The following is a 16,759-nucleotide window of genomic DNA, read 5'->3' as shown; positions in this document are numbered from 1 at the left end:
TGAATCGACTTTGAAGATCATCGCCAATTTTTAGTTTTTTCGAGTACCGAATTCTAGCTCGCACTTGCAAAACCTAAGATCTCTTTCCGTAAAATTACCTTTCAAATGAAACTATGACTGATGCCACAGACAGACACACACACATAGCGGTCAAACTTATAACACACCAATAATCAATATCAAAAATTTTGAATTGGAGACTGTGTGCCCCCAACAATTACTAAAACATACAAAAATTCATCGAAAGGTCAACGGTTTTTAGCAAACTCCAACATTTAGCGAACATAAGTTAATAATAATCAAATACCTAAGGAGATGTGCTAGGATTGAATAATACTAGGGATTTCAATACCTAAAACTTTATAAATACATTTTTGATTAACAAAATAAAATTTCAGTGGTGTCAGGCGTTGTTTAACAATTGGCACACTATTCAAAACAAAGCAAAAAATATATTAAGGTGCTTGAGTTCACCCTGTATAAGGCCGTCTGAAGAATGTATTAGAAGTAAAAATACAAAAACCATATGATTATGTTTGAGCATACAATAATATGAGAGATAAGCTTGGCGGTTTCAATATTTAAACATTGTTATTTTATTTAAACAATTTATTGTTTAAATAATTATTAAAATGAACAAAAGATTCATCACTATTTTACACATCCGTTTCATGTAACGGATATTTATTTATTTGTAAAGACAATACCTAACTTTTTTTTAAATGTTATAATTTTTCATTTTTAACATATTTCTCTTTCATATTTAGGTATGTGAACAATATTTTTTAAGTTAAAACATTTTTTGAGATTTAAGAATATACTTAAAGTCTGATATCTGATAGGTAATCATACGGATGTTTATAGATTAGTCAAAATAATTATTGCTACAGAATTTCCATGTATTTTAAAAAAAATACTAAAAAGGATACTAAGAGAGCTATCATTTTTTGGGACCTTTTTTGGAAATATTATAATTAAAATTGAAATATTTCAGTTGACTTTGTTCTTTTGAATTATTGTTTTGAATTATCTAATTATTTTACCATTTCACGTTTCGAAATGAATTGAGCCAGGTTTCTTGACCATTCATTTCCATAGTAATTATTTATATGTAATATTATATATCATGCCTTTTCCAAACTGAAGTGATTTTGAAGATCACCGCCCATTTTTTAACTTTTTCGGGTATGTAACCCTAAGCTCGCACTTGAAACATATCTAAATATCTAACACTCTCCGTTAAATTACCTTTCAAATGAAACAAAAAAATAAAAATCGGCTCATCCGTTTAGGCACTACGTTGCCACAGACAGACAAACACACAGACACACACATAGCGGTCAAACTAAATGATATCTGTTGATTAAATGATATTTTTATTAATTGTCATCTATCACTCTGTTATGGTGAATACCAAAAAAAATGCAATCAAAAAAGCAAACATAAAGAATTGCTCTTTAGTTTGGTTTTTGATACAAATGGATAAACTTTATAGCTTTGCAAATTTTAAAAACCAGATAAATCATTTGTAATTACCATACATTTTTCATAAATACTTTAATAAGTGTTCAAAATCATGTTTAAAATCAATAATTTTCAAAATCAATCATACATCTAATAGATACTATTTATTTTATTATTGATAAATATTTACAATACAAATAATTTAACTGAATATCATTTTGACATTTCAATACCATGAAATTGATAATTTTTATAAATATATATAATCGCCTGAATATTGAATATATCAACATATATTATTATAAATATTAGTTAATTTTATATATATTCATATTAATAAAAAAACCTATAAGGCATTTTATAAATCAATTTATGATCAATATCTTATAAAATTTATACACTTCTCTTCTATAATATATTCAATATTTTTTAAAGTTATTGATTTGTGAAAGTTTCGCGTGCCGATAACTTGTATATTTGAATACATTACAATATAGGGTAAGATGTAGTGCCTGAAATACAATGTATCTTGAATCATTCTATAATTTCTTGAGAGTAATTGATATTTATTGGACAGAATTTGTTATGTAAACAGGGTATATTATATCAGAATACAGTAAGGCTCGAGACTGATTGTCAATGTGGTCAATGTTGTGCCAATGTTGGTTGTTTTTCAAATAAATTAAAAATTATTACGATAAAACTTATGAAACATGAAGAATGTATGAACCATGCCACTATGAAGGGTTAATAAACTTTCATAATTTCTGGGATAAAATTCATAGTTTTGAGGAATAATATAACTATAACCAGAGACAATTTCCATTGAAATATTTTAATGTAGAACTTTAAAAAAAATAAAAGGAAGTTTATTTCAGGTACTGCTCGTTGTTTTATATTAACAAATATTTTAGCTTTATTATTAAATCATGACTTTTAGAAGTGTTTTTTATAAAAACACTATCGTTGTATTGGTAAAAAATTATAGTAAATGTTTAATAAATACCCATAAATGTAATACAATTACTTTCGAGAATTCATTCGAGTACATTTCATAAGCAATGATGTGTGAAAAGTATTTCACACAAAATTATTTTGTTCAAACTCGTACGTCTTGTGAGGGCATTAAATTAAACCTAGGCTTTTAGCTTCAATCCAAAGCTCACTTTGATTCGTGAACTCATAACCTGTTACTACCTGTTATTATCTATATTCAAAGCTGTTAACAAATAGAAAGATTTTTTTTAATTTGCAATTAATTTCTTATTCAAAAGATAACAATTTTTTTTTAAACATCGTTGTGAAAATCGTTAAGTTAGAAAAAAATTTTAAGCTCAAAATAGTGCGTTTAGGTAATCTATCAATTTTTGAAAATAGTAAGACACAGAATTTTACTAAGGAATTAGCACCACAAACAAAACAAAATAATTTTTATATTAGGGTGAATTTTTGTTTACTTCGAGTTGAGAAATAGTTATTGAAATAAAGTAATTATTATTTTTTAATAGAGTTGGTCTTTCATAGTTGACTCTGCCTTGCACACTTATATTTTTCTGTTTATTTTACAAGACCCTGTTAACCCAGTTAAGATAGCTAAATACAGTCTTGTTTTTTATCGTTATATTGCCCATCACTAATTTTAAACCATAGAAATGGACTTTATAAAAAGAACCTTTGCATGAAGTATTTTTTCAAAAAGCGACTAGATTCCACAGAAGCCATGAATTTTTTGCGTAAAAATATAAGTCCTAAAAAATTCCGACAGTTTCAATGAATAATATTGGCCATTAAAATAATTTGAGGTTTAACAACATACTATTATAATAACTTGCGATACTCTTATGCTACTCTTAGTCGATAGACCACCTGTATATGCAAATACAGAATGATACTTTTTACTATGTACTCAAAAATATACATGTGGGCTTGTTTTTGGTATAATAAAATTTAATACTCAGTTTGTTATACGATACTTACAAAACACTATAATGTATATAATAATAAAAACAAAATATCAGCATATTAAATGCTATCTAATGTCATATAATAAGTAACAGATATTGTTTTTGGTTGCAGAAACAATCATAAAATTATCTACTTTATTAAATACGATCTATGGTACAAACATTACATGTGTCAATGAATTTGTTACAAACGAATGCAATGGATGAAAGTTTCTTTTTATCTATTTAGAATATCCCCGTTCCCTGTTTTGGGAGTACTATTCAGAACACACGCAAATAATTATTGTAAAAGCTATTCAATTCAAAAGCAAATATCTGATGATGATAATGAATTTGACTTTGAGTTTCATACATTATAAGAAAAGTTTGATAAGGACAAATGTGGTTGATTCATTTTTTTACTTCTGTCTCGTAGGAAACTGAAAAATATTCCAGTATTCAACATTTTGAAATAGTGAATTCGCAATGTCCTGTATCTTACTTGGCCATTTTCAGACTTTATGTCAATATTGTATGTAGGCCACTGGTATCCACTTTTATATTTTTCAATTGGCAGAACACTTCCAAAGTAATATTTCCCAGTTAATTTATCAACGAAGAAGAAAAATCAGATACCAGATCCTCTATCATACAATTCAATCATATAGTCACTTTGAAAATCATCTATTTTGAAAAATGGAAATCTTTTTTTTTTATATATTGGCCATGTGATATCTTGGCCAATATAGTGGAAATTTTCCTTATTTTCAGTCAAAAGTTACATAGTTTTCCACGCTAAAACCATTCCTATTTCTACTTTTCGAAACTCTCCATGTCTGAAGTGAACATTCTACAGGATAATTTTTCAACTAAGATGAATACCTAATAAGAGAAAGCTGAGACACTGGTTAGTAAGTTATTCCTCATAAAAACTAGCATTTTAATTCAAGAAACTTTATTTCTTGAGGGATAATCTTTATTTCACGAAACTTTTTAAAAACTGAATAAAGTTTTTCTTTGGTTTTTATCTAACTTCTCTCGCTGTCGGGAGTGATCCAATATCTTTCGAAAATGTAGTACATAAGCAATTGATATAACTTATCATAAATTTAAATCATTCAAACAGCCTTAAATTAAAAAATCGTAAGCCTATCGGTCCTATAATTTGGGAACACACTTCAAGGAATGCCGTTTTGTACGCATTGGAAAATATTTCAAATTTTAAATAATTTTCACTTTATATTTATTATATATAAGAAGTTATTAAATATAATAATTCATTTTATATATATGTATTTCATGATATGTTTACTTATTGAACTACCCTATTAAGCAGATTTATAGCAAACATGATGCTAAAACAAAATTGATCTAACCAGCACTTAGATAAACTGCTCGGAAATAAGTGCAAAATGAAAGATAGATATTTAGATAAAGATCTTTTGGAACATCTATTGGTTAGTCTTTAAATGAAATACATAATAATTATACAAAATGGCTAAAATGAACTATGATGAAGACGGAATAAAATTGACATTCTGTATATATTAAGGAATCTAATCCATAAATTAGTGATATTGACTACCTATAATTAAAGTATGTAACTTTATACTTAGTATTTCCCACGTTTATTTCACATAAATTCTTTCATAAAGGCTTACACCCATATTGCAAAAAAACAAATAATATTAGAATACTACCATCTGATAAATTAGTATTATAGCTGTTATAAAATATATTTTATTGAATGTGTATGCATGAGAGTGCGTCATGCTAGCTTTAAACAATTTTTTCAAATTTCTGATAAACAGCTACAACATATAACAAAAATTACCGAATTGAAAGAGATACGATTATTTGGCTGCTGATATTCTTATAAGAAGTAAATATTTTTCGAATCAAAACTTATTTCAATACTTAATTCAAGAAAATAAGAATTTCATTACTTTCTCAAATTTCATTTGCTTGAAGGCGGAACCTGTTTTTTTGAAACAGTAACTTGTTTATTGTAATCGAGTAAAAAAAGTAGAATGTGAGTGATTGTATTTACTTGGTCCAAGTACTTTTACAAAAAATCTACTATATTGTATTAAGAAAATGAAACACTATTAATATCATACGATACCAGACCGTTTCGACGAGTCAAGCTTATCGACCTGTCTGTGGTAAAATCATTAAAAGGAAAACAAGCATTTTTTGTTATCCTTGCTACAATTATTTATATTATTTTTTTTAAAGGTGTTCTAAAGAATATCTCAAAGTTCACATTAGAAGTAATTTTGATATAAAACATTGATTTTGATTATTTTGCATCAAAAATTGTTTATTTATTAATAAATTATATGGTATTTGCATAAAAGACCATATACATTATTTTTAAAAATGTGACTAAAAAAATAACGTTAATAAAGCTCTAAATTTTTTCTTTCGAGTTCTGAGTGATCGTGTTGAAATTGGCTCTAGACTTGAATAAACACAAATGACAATAATCCTACAGTGTTACAAATAATGATTTGGGTGCTCAATTGTGGTCTTGTACCATTTTCTTAATAAAATCGTTTTATATTTGCAGAAGCTTAACTACTATTGTAATCTGTCAAATCTACATTATTTTTAAAAAGTTTCTCAACACTGATAGCGCGATGTTTTTTCGAATAACCTTTCTTTTTTTCAAACCCCAAATTATCAACTGTTACACCATAGATGAAAAATAGCGGCAAACTTAAACCTTGCGTAAATTTTGAGTCACTCTCTAAAACAAACGTGAACTTGGTCCCTTTTTTTACAATTACATTTTTCATATTATATTATATACAACAAGTAATCAATTATTTTTTAATTGATATTATGCAAATTTTAGATTATATTGATTAATTAATTGTATAATTTAATTTTAATATTACATAAATTATATTATGACAATTACATGAATAGTAAGTACATTTTATACTAAAAAATAAGCAAACAGATAAATTGGTATACGTCTCAAGGATACATTTAACACAGCGAAAGTTAAATAAGAATAATATTTTATGAATTGTTAATGTTTAGTATTTGTACGTATTGTATGTTAATGTTTATACCGAAAAAAAAGTTAATAAACCTTAATAGACCAACATAGGAGTCGCAAATAATTTTTTTATTTTTTTTTAAATTTGTAATTCAATTATTATCAATTTTCGTCTTAGAAACGTTCCCAACCCCCTAAACTCGATCATACATCATCATCATACTCGTAATTCACTGTTGAATTACAATTTTCTTCCGATGACTATGAATCGTGTCATTACAATCTGAGTAAGCCTCAGAAAATCATGTAGGTATTTTGCGAAAGATATTTGGTTATAAAGTCAAAGAATAAGACAATACCAACTTGCGTCAAAGGTCTAGCGATCGAGTCAATCGTATCAACATAAATATGGTACATGCCATTTGGGTTATAAAAAACGGAGTCGAGCCACAGTGATCCTACACCGGCCATAGTTACCATTCACACAACTCAGCTACATTTTAGCACTAACTGACTGTTTATTATATTATGGCTACAAGAAGCCGGTCGGCATCGTCGATTTTTCTACGGAGGAATTCTGAATTCGTGAGTACATTTACACCAAGTTTTTTTTATAGAATAGCTGATCAAATTTTGAACTAGATATTTTTTTGTTATAAAAACATACTTCTATAATTTGTTTCTTAGAAGCTACTTACTATAACAAATAAATGTTAACTTGCGTTAAAAATATGTTAACAAATAATAATTACAGTAGTAATTAATCATCCATACTTCGTCCATTGTGTATAATAAAAATACTTTATTTACGAATCCGTTATTGTGTTACACATTTTTGTTTGTTCCTATAACAAAAAAAAAAGTTTATTTATTTTTATAATATTCAATAGTAATTAGTAATTGGAATTTGAAAAACTTAGACATAGAGTGCTAAATTAAAATAGCAACTGTTGATCATTATTTGAAAATGACAACGGGAATCGATATAGGAATGAATTCATAGCAAAAAGTGTCATTGAAATATATTTCGAAAAGTCAATACATTGTCAGTTATTGGCGATTGAAATTCGAAATATTTAACGTCAAATAATCGAAAAATTTGACGTTTTTTGAAAAAAGTTTGGCGTACACTTTTTTAAATACTGAAAAAACCATAAAAATGAAAAAAAATTTAAGTCCTATGCATGAAAATTGACGGAGTTATAATTTAAACAAAGTTTAAAAGTATAATTAAATCAATATCCTATCATTTGATTTAAGATCGATGCACCTTGGACCCTTAAAAATAAGGAATACGATTATGACTGCCCTCACGTATGAGAAGATATATCGACTGACTTAAAAATCCTTAACACGTCATCATTTTTCATTATTTTGCATTTACAAAAGTGGTCCTTTGCTTGTTCAAAAATATTTAAATTTTGTTTCAACATGTACAGAGTATAACATACTTTCTTCACCTTGATAATAATTAAAACTTAAAAATATTTAATCAAAAAATTCTAGCTGTACCATCAATTTTGATAGGATTTATGATCTTAATATAATTAATAATATTAATAAAATCAAAATATTGTACTGAGAACTACATAAATTTTTTTTATTTTTGATGGTATTAAGGTTCTTTAATATTTTATATATTTATGTTAAATTTACTTGTAATATTATGTTTAGTAATAATAATAATATTATTATTGAGTTTCATTGCATGTAATACAAATATTAAAATTTATTTATTCTCAAAAAAAATATAAACACATTTTATTCCATCATGTATCAGAAAATCGTGAAATTATGTAATATAAAAGTTATGTAAAATAGATTATAAAATATATTTACATTATATTGACAACATAGAATGAAATACGTCAAATATACGACAAATATATAGGCTTATTTATACATTTTGCGACAACAACAAAAACAACATAATTTTAAAAAAATTGTCGTAGGACATCATATGAATTCGTTCGGAACGAATTCGTTCATCTTCGTTAGGAACAAAGTACCTTTCGAAGTATATTATGCATTAAATAATAGACACAATGAAATAAATTATCAACCCTTGAGATTAATCTTAGAAGAAAACAAGAAACCAGCGTGTATGGAAAATATTGTTCCCACTCCCATCCATCTTCAGATATCGTGAAATTCGAATCTAGAAAAATTGGATATTTCGAATATTTTTGAATTCACAGATCGGACATGCAAGTGCGTTGCGTTTTTTGTAATATTTGGATCAAAATTTGGATCAAAAGCCATGGATTAAAATGCAACCTGATTTATGCTTTTCAAGGTATCAGCCAAAAAACCCTTTTAAAAATGATTTCTAATAGACAACAATATGAAGCAACTTAGATAAAACTCAAAAGTAAATTGGATTATTATGACCCAAAATAAACTACTATAAACTTCTTTATCTTCCCATTACTTCCTCCATTTCGTGTAAAAAGATCTTCATCATAAAATCTTACTAATGCACTAATACTATCGAAGAACAAGTTCTGAAGTCGGATAGTTTACAGTTGTCTCAAGCTTTTTATATGGCCAGTATAGTATAGAAGGTTTTCCGTTATCCTTGTGCTTGCAGAATAAGAGTTTCTATTTATAAAATAAAAAATTTTAACAAATATCTCTGCAAAAAAAGTTTTTAGAGTTGCCCCAAAAAGATAAGGGTAAAACAACTTTTAATAAAAATACTAATTCCTCTAAACCTTTTAACCGTTGTTTTCAACCGGTTTTTCGTGGATATCCTTTTACCCTCTTGCTCGCCTTAAAATTTTCTTTATTGTGATATGCGATTTGATGATTTAAACAATCAGCGTAATTAATTGCTTTTATCAACTTAGTTATATACGACGATAATGATCGAAAAATGTAAACAGCTCTGCTATTGCCTATTCCTTATGTTATATACATTCGAATATACCAAAATTCGTTAGGCAAGCAAGTTAGCAATCTTGAGTTTTAAAATGAGAATTTTAGACAATATAGAGATTATCGGATTTCTTTGTTTTAAACAAAATGGTTATATACTTATAAGGTATTAAATAAACATATTGATATGTTGTTACTCGATATAACAAAATTTTTAAATTGTTAATGAGATAGGTGCAGGTAATATATATGTAATACATATATATTTGTAAATAATTTTAAATTTAACTAGGAGGTTTAGCTGTTAAAATATCAAATTAGAATTTTATTAAATACAAGCGAAAATATATATTTCAAAGTCACCGGTTACTACAACTGTACTAATAAATTTTTTTTTCACAAAATGGAACTGCAAAAAATGCACAAAAAGAAAAAAAAGAGCTGGGGTTGGTGCGGGATGAACGGTAGAATATATGTTCTATCGTTTTTAATTATGTACAAAAATTAAAAAAAAATTATTAATGTATTTAAAAACTGTTTATTGACATGGATGAGTTTCGACCTTAATGCATTCCAATTCACCACGTTCTTTCTTATATGAAAAAACTACGTGAATGGGTTTCGGTCTGACAAAATAAACATATAAAAATGCATTCAGGGATAGTCAAATATGAAAAACGTAAATTTTCTAAGGATAATGGTCGTTGCGCTTTGCCAGAAAATTTTGTATACGGCAGTGAATAAGGAAGTATCCACAAGAGGAGGAGCACAGCTAGATAGTTCAACGATATAGTTACGTACTTGTATTCACGTACGGAGTGTACACCAAAAACTGTCAAAATGAATTCGGGACGCTCAAAATGAATATTTTACTAAACTTTCTCTACTTCGTACGAGAAAGTAGCTAGCAGAAGTAACGATAAAAAATTAACAACTAATAGAGATAATTATTTGAATACCACGTACACGGTGTGGCAGCAATTGAAATTTTGTTAAGTATAATTCTTTGAATTGTTTAATTACACAAAATACGAGATAAACAAAATGTCCACGTATTTACTTACTTTGAGCTGATTTTGATCAGAAAGTAGGGATGTCGCGTTTGCAAAAAATATTGGGAGTCTCAGACTGAAAATGGTAGACACCTGTACCCTGGTGCGGTGGTTGTTTAGCCAATATATCGGCCTACAGTTCCAATGAATTTTGATCACTTAGCCTTCGACATGTCGCTATAATAAACATATGTTTATACAAGGATTGGGTCGATACCATTTGTTTTCGTCGATTATGTCTGTTATTGCCGATTTTGACTGTACTTCTCTGATTTAAATTTTAGTCTCTATTTCATTTTATTGCTTGCGATTTGTCATTTGAGAACAAAAATATTTTTGCTATTTATCATTTTTTTAAACGCTTCTATTTCTTCCACTTAAATCATGATCATTTCTATACCTAATGATATTAATGTTTCAAATATCGTGATGATTCCGGTCGTTAAATCATTTACAACTTTACTGTACTTTGCATACTTTTACAGTGTAAGTATTTTTAGTTGAACTTTAGATACATGTTTTTCAGTATTTAAGTTCAATAAATTTTGCAGACGATAATAATGTTTTTGAAAACAACAAATCGAACTAACTATAATAGCATAGTTTTATTGTTATTACACCAATATTGTCTCAATATATAATCGTTATATAAATAATGTTACGATGTAATAACATTTTACTACATAAGCAAGTGATGTACTTACATACAAATAATAATATACATACTTGTATAGAGTCTTTCAATAAGAGTGATACTTTTTAAACTTAAATATTAATCTTATGTTGTACCTCCACAAAATATCTAATTCATTACAGATTAATTAATTGTAGAGAGCTTTACTTTGTGTAAAGTATCATTTCAATTTTTTGGTTTATATACCAAAATTATAATGACGTATTTTTTAAAAGAATGTGTAAAAATATTTAACAAGTTCGCATTTTTGCTTAAAAACAATAGAAATGTATGAAGGTAAAAATAAATTAGCAAAAAGTTTTAAAATTAGATAACAATAGATAACATTTAGAGTAGATAAAAGTTTCAAATAGATAACAAATTAACAAGGTATAAAAAGATATAAAAAGATATAACAAATAAGATTTAACAAGATATAAAAAATAAATTAGAAAAAACGAGAATAAAATTTAAAGATCTATGACCTTTTTGTTAAAATGGGGAAAAATTTTTGAGATAGCTATTGGATAATGTCGAAAAAGGTCGAATGGAAATCCGTTTGGTCGTTTAGTAAGGTTGAATTTCCTTTTTTATGTTTATATATCTCAATAGCTTCCCAAAGATTTAATTTTTAACCCTTTTGGGCAACATGCAAAATCTCCATTTCTTGGTCAGGAATGTGTCCTTCTTGTATTAGGTGGCTTGCAAATATTGATTCACCTGTTTTCTTCCTCCAGTATCTCCAATGTTCACCTTTCCTAATTTTGAAGTTTCTCTCTGGTTGACCTATATACACCCCAGAACAGTCCTTACACTTTAGCTTATAGATTAACGATTGATTCAATTTGTCCGGTTTTTGTTTGTTGTTGATCATTATGTCCCTTAGTTTTATTGGAGCCTTGAATGCGACGTTAATACCAAGTTTTTAAAAGTTCATTTTTTATTATGTCAGAAGTGCGTCCATAATATGTCACGAGTTTTTGTAAAATATGTCATAAGTAAACTCGTGACATATTATGGACGCACTTCTGACATAATAAAAAATGAACCCAATTTCAGGTTTTTTGATTTTCATACTTTCATTTCATGACATATGTAAATTACTGCATGCTGGTTTTAATGAAGAACGAAAATTAGGAACAACCCCTCGAACGATTATAGATCGACAATAAATGTAGAATGAATTAGGGAAGATTGGCATGTTTAAATGAAAATGACGTAGATTTGTATATTTTATCGTACACGCTTTTAAAAGCACATAATTCTTACAAATTAGAAAAAAGTGCAACAATTCTTCGTGGAAAAATTACGAATGTTGAAAAGTTAATCTACGTATAATAAAATTATCTTTCATTAAGATAAAATCATATATTCGGTAAAAAAGCTTACATAATAATACAAAAAATATTTTTAATACAATAATAATAAAATATTTTGCAAATATATATACCCACAAAATTTTATTATAAGTAGGTTTAATTTGCAATTAAAATTGTAATTTAAAATTTTTTAAATTTAAAATGGTTTTTTGTCAAGTATCGACCCAATCCATACAAAATTTAATTTATAATTTAACTGAACTGAAGCATCTTAGACAAACTTATACCTATGCTCTGCAATGGCATCTAAAATAAACATGCTGTATAAAAGTAAAAAATCTAAAGTCAATAACTTTACAAAATACAAAATGTACATTATATATATACACCTATGTGTGCTACACGTTTAAGTCTCAAGACCATGTGTACATTAGATATTACTCTAGGTCTATTAAGTTGTGTAAAAGTTTGTTTGCTCATATAAAATTGTTATTGTTTTTTGTAAGTGAAAAACAACATATATGCAAATTTCTATTATTTATTCTGTGATGTACTTTTTACAATATTACTTCTAGGCAAATAATAATAAACTGTTTCATATTGATATGTAATTAGTTTTTTAAAAGTCTATACAAGATAGTTTCTACTAGTTTTTAGGGTTACACGATCCAAATTATTTAACCAGCGAAATTTATACATGGTTTTTTTGCAGGCATTACCTTAACTATTAAATACCATTTTCCGCCAAAGATAGAAAGACGATTATTTTATTTGTTTACATCAAAAACATATTATAAATGTTATTTCTTCCGATATTTTTAAAATTTTGATGTTATCGACTAGGTACTGTTAACTGTCATTTTTTATTATTGAATAAGTTTTATGTTACCCTAGCAAATATCCACCCACTTCGCCGGACAATTTAAACTTTAATAATAAAGCCTACCGCGTTACAAATATATATCACCCTTGCTCTTTCGTTGTTTCCCATTTTGTTCACAAGTTCATGGATGTTAAGTTCCAAAAAGTTCCATAAGGCACATCTAACATTTCTAACAAACACTCATCTCTATTTTCACTACCTTAGAAGTTTAATTTTCATAAATTCTTATCTTCTGTGACAAATAAACCTACTTGCAAATTTGCATAGTCCTGGACCCAGGCATTTGGAATCAGCATTGATATACCAATCAGTTAGTTTTTCTTCTCTCTATGTAGAAGAACCAGATATACCGTACACTTTTTACACAAGCATTTATTTTTAACTTCTAAAAACGAAGCTTCTTAAACAACCTAGTCTTAAATATATTCTTTCCAAATTGTAAATCTAAATTTTTGATTGTTATATGACATGGAAATCAGTTAAGCCAGTTAATAATTATAATTTTTTTGCTAGTTATTGTTGGATTTTCAAAATTACTTTGGTTCGCGAAAATTGAGTAATTTATTTATTATATTCCAAAAATGAAATTTTACAATAAAAAATCGATTCATTCTATCCACATAAACAATTTTTTATTTTTATAAATTATATTATTAATTAAAAATTTTTGTGACTCTTTGTGTATCTGTTTCTCTGTGTATCTGGTTTTAATGCCCATCTCCTTTGTACATTAATGCTCCCATCCGATGATTTGGATATAGCTTTAAGACATTAGTTTATATGTCATTTTTATACTTACCATACATTTTGAAAATTATAATTTAAATTTATAAAACTCTTAAAAATAAAATTCATGTGTAACAAACAACAACAACAACAAGATTTTAAAATGCCAACAATTTAAATTATTGATTACCTTTTATTATATTGTGAAATAAAATATTTGTTAAAAAAAGAAATCTAACTGTATTTAGTGTACTTCATATAATGGTCGTCATCATATACATCGCCCACATATAATATGATTTACTTTTAAACATATTATAACTGTTTACAATTTAAATTATATAAATATTTAATTTATCAAAATGTTTTAAATATACATATAATATTATTATTATAAGAACTTATAAGAACTTAAGAAGATACAGAGGTTTAAAATGTGACAATTTAAAGATATTCAGGTTGTTACTGTAAAAAAGGCAATCGATTCACAATACAAGACTCAATTCACAAGTGAAAATTATAAAGTTTAAAAACTCCCGATAAATTACCCGGGTATGGAAAAGCTGAATTCTCCATTAAATTACCATTTTCCTTAGAACCTTCTACAAAATGAACCGATTTGGAGGTGAGGAATATCGTCTTTTTTTTAGTTGTTCCGGGTACAGAACCCTAAACTCGCACTTGAAGCATAGCTTAGAACAATTTCCATTAAATTACCTTTCGAACTAAACAAAAAAAAATCAAAATCGATAAATCCGTTTAGGCGCTAGGATGCCACAGGCAGGCAGACACACACATACATAGCAGTCAAACTTATAACACCCCTTTTTTTATTTCGGGGGTTAAACTTTCACGTCAATATTCATTATTTTGGTTAATAAGGTGTGAAAATTAAATGAAAAAATGTAATTTGAAATAAAAAAAACTTCTGTAAAATGAATGAATTAGTAATATATTCACTGACAATGGTAGAACCACTGTGATTTCAGTATCACTTATCTAAAATTAAAGATTTCGGTATGTGGGCACGAAATGGTCTCTATTTATTTTTATAAATTTTAACCAGAAAAAATAATTAATTATCTTATAATTTACAAACATATAACTACTTTCTTTATTTTCTCAAAATCATAAGAATGTTACTTGGATCGATATGGCTCTAACGTTTTCAACAGGTTGAGTTAGTGGGAGTTGACTTTGATATACAGAAGAAGAAGTTGAGAATTATTTCATTCCGGTTCTTCATATACAGAAAAAAAAAGAGTTTTTGGCACAAGAAATATTTCTACATTTTAAGAAAAAGCGTTGTTGGGACAAGAAGAAATTTACTACAGGATACAAAAATTTCTTAGAGAGTTTTTTGTTCTCTTATCTGTTTAGACCTGGCAATTGTAACACGGTAATACAGTTCTATAAATAAATAAATAAAACAACTATAAATTCATAAAAAGCTCTGCAGTCACCTGAAGAATGAATAAAATAAATAAAGTGAAAAGACCATTGCCATAAAGTTACTATATTCATACTACCATGCAAAATAGATAAATAACAATCACGATGCGATGACTAAATTTTGTTCGTGGAATAGAGGACGTTCAAAACACATTAATTATTCAAAAGGGCGTGATAAAAAGGTTGACAATAAAATTATACGTATTTTCAATTTTAAGAATTTGTTCACGAGAACATTAAATATTAAACATCATTTTTATTTATAGCTGAAAATTTTCAAAATATTCCTTAACATTAAAGTTATAAAACCTTTTGTTTTTTTTAATTGCCTGTTATTTACATAGGTACTTTGAATATTAGATAATTTATTTAATTTTTTTATATAAATAAAGTTTTCATGGCTCATAAAATAGAGATAGAGGATATAGACCATTTTAATCTATTATCACTAATAGCTCGTTTTGTAGTTAACCAATCTAAAAATATCTGAAACAAAAGTTGCGGAGTTTGAAAGGGAATCATGTTCTGACATCAGATTAGATCTAGTTCTAGATGCTTTAATAGTCTATTAGATCCCAAAAGGTAAAAAATGAAACAGCACTTTAAATAAGAAAGTTGATCCTTATAAAAAAACTAATATTTAGTTAAAACATTTGTTTCGAAAACCGTTAGCTTTCGGAGGAAATGCGACTTAAAAATATGTCATTATTGTATTTAATCGAAAGAAAACATGCTAGTTTCAGAAAAATGCTCCAGCCAAAAGTGGTCAAGGGGAATAGAAGATATTCGTCTGTGTTTTTTTTTTGATCCTCAAGTTCAAGTTTCAAGGTCATTAGAGCTTAAAAGGGCTTAAAAGTTATTAACACAGACGAAAGAGCTTTGTCCCTGATAGCTTTTGTTTCAAACTTTTTTCTAAAGCTAGCATATTTTCTTTCGAATAAATGCAATAATAACATATTTTAAGTCACATTTCCTTCGAATGCTAACGATTTTCGAAAAAATATTTTAAATAAAAAAAGGTTTCCTTTTTTGTGAAGATCAACATTCTTATTTATACTAAATTCATGCAACCCAGAAAACTTCGTACAATCGGATGTCAGAACATGGTGTCCCCATCAAACTATGCAACTTTTGTCAAAGTTTTTTTTTATTGGTGAAATACAAAGCGAGCTGTCAGCCATAACAGATAAAAATGGTCCTCACTATTTATTTATGTTTTTAAAGCCTTTTTTAAAGCATAATTATTCCCGAAGTCGTTGTTTTTTTTTTGAAAATTTATATATTGAACCACTTTCGAGGTAATCACATAATGAGCTATAGTGGCATGAATCATCCTATTACACTCACATTACATGTCCAA

Source organism: Chrysoperla carnea, chromosome 5 (assembly GCF_905475395.1).
Source record: "Chrysoperla carnea chromosome 5, inChrCarn1.1, whole genome shotgun sequence".
Taxonomy (NCBI): domain Eukaryota; kingdom Metazoa; phylum Arthropoda; class Insecta; order Neuroptera; family Chrysopidae; genus Chrysoperla; species Chrysoperla carnea.
The sequence above is the reverse complement of the archived record's forward strand: the minus strand, read 5'-3'. Positions refer to the sequence as shown.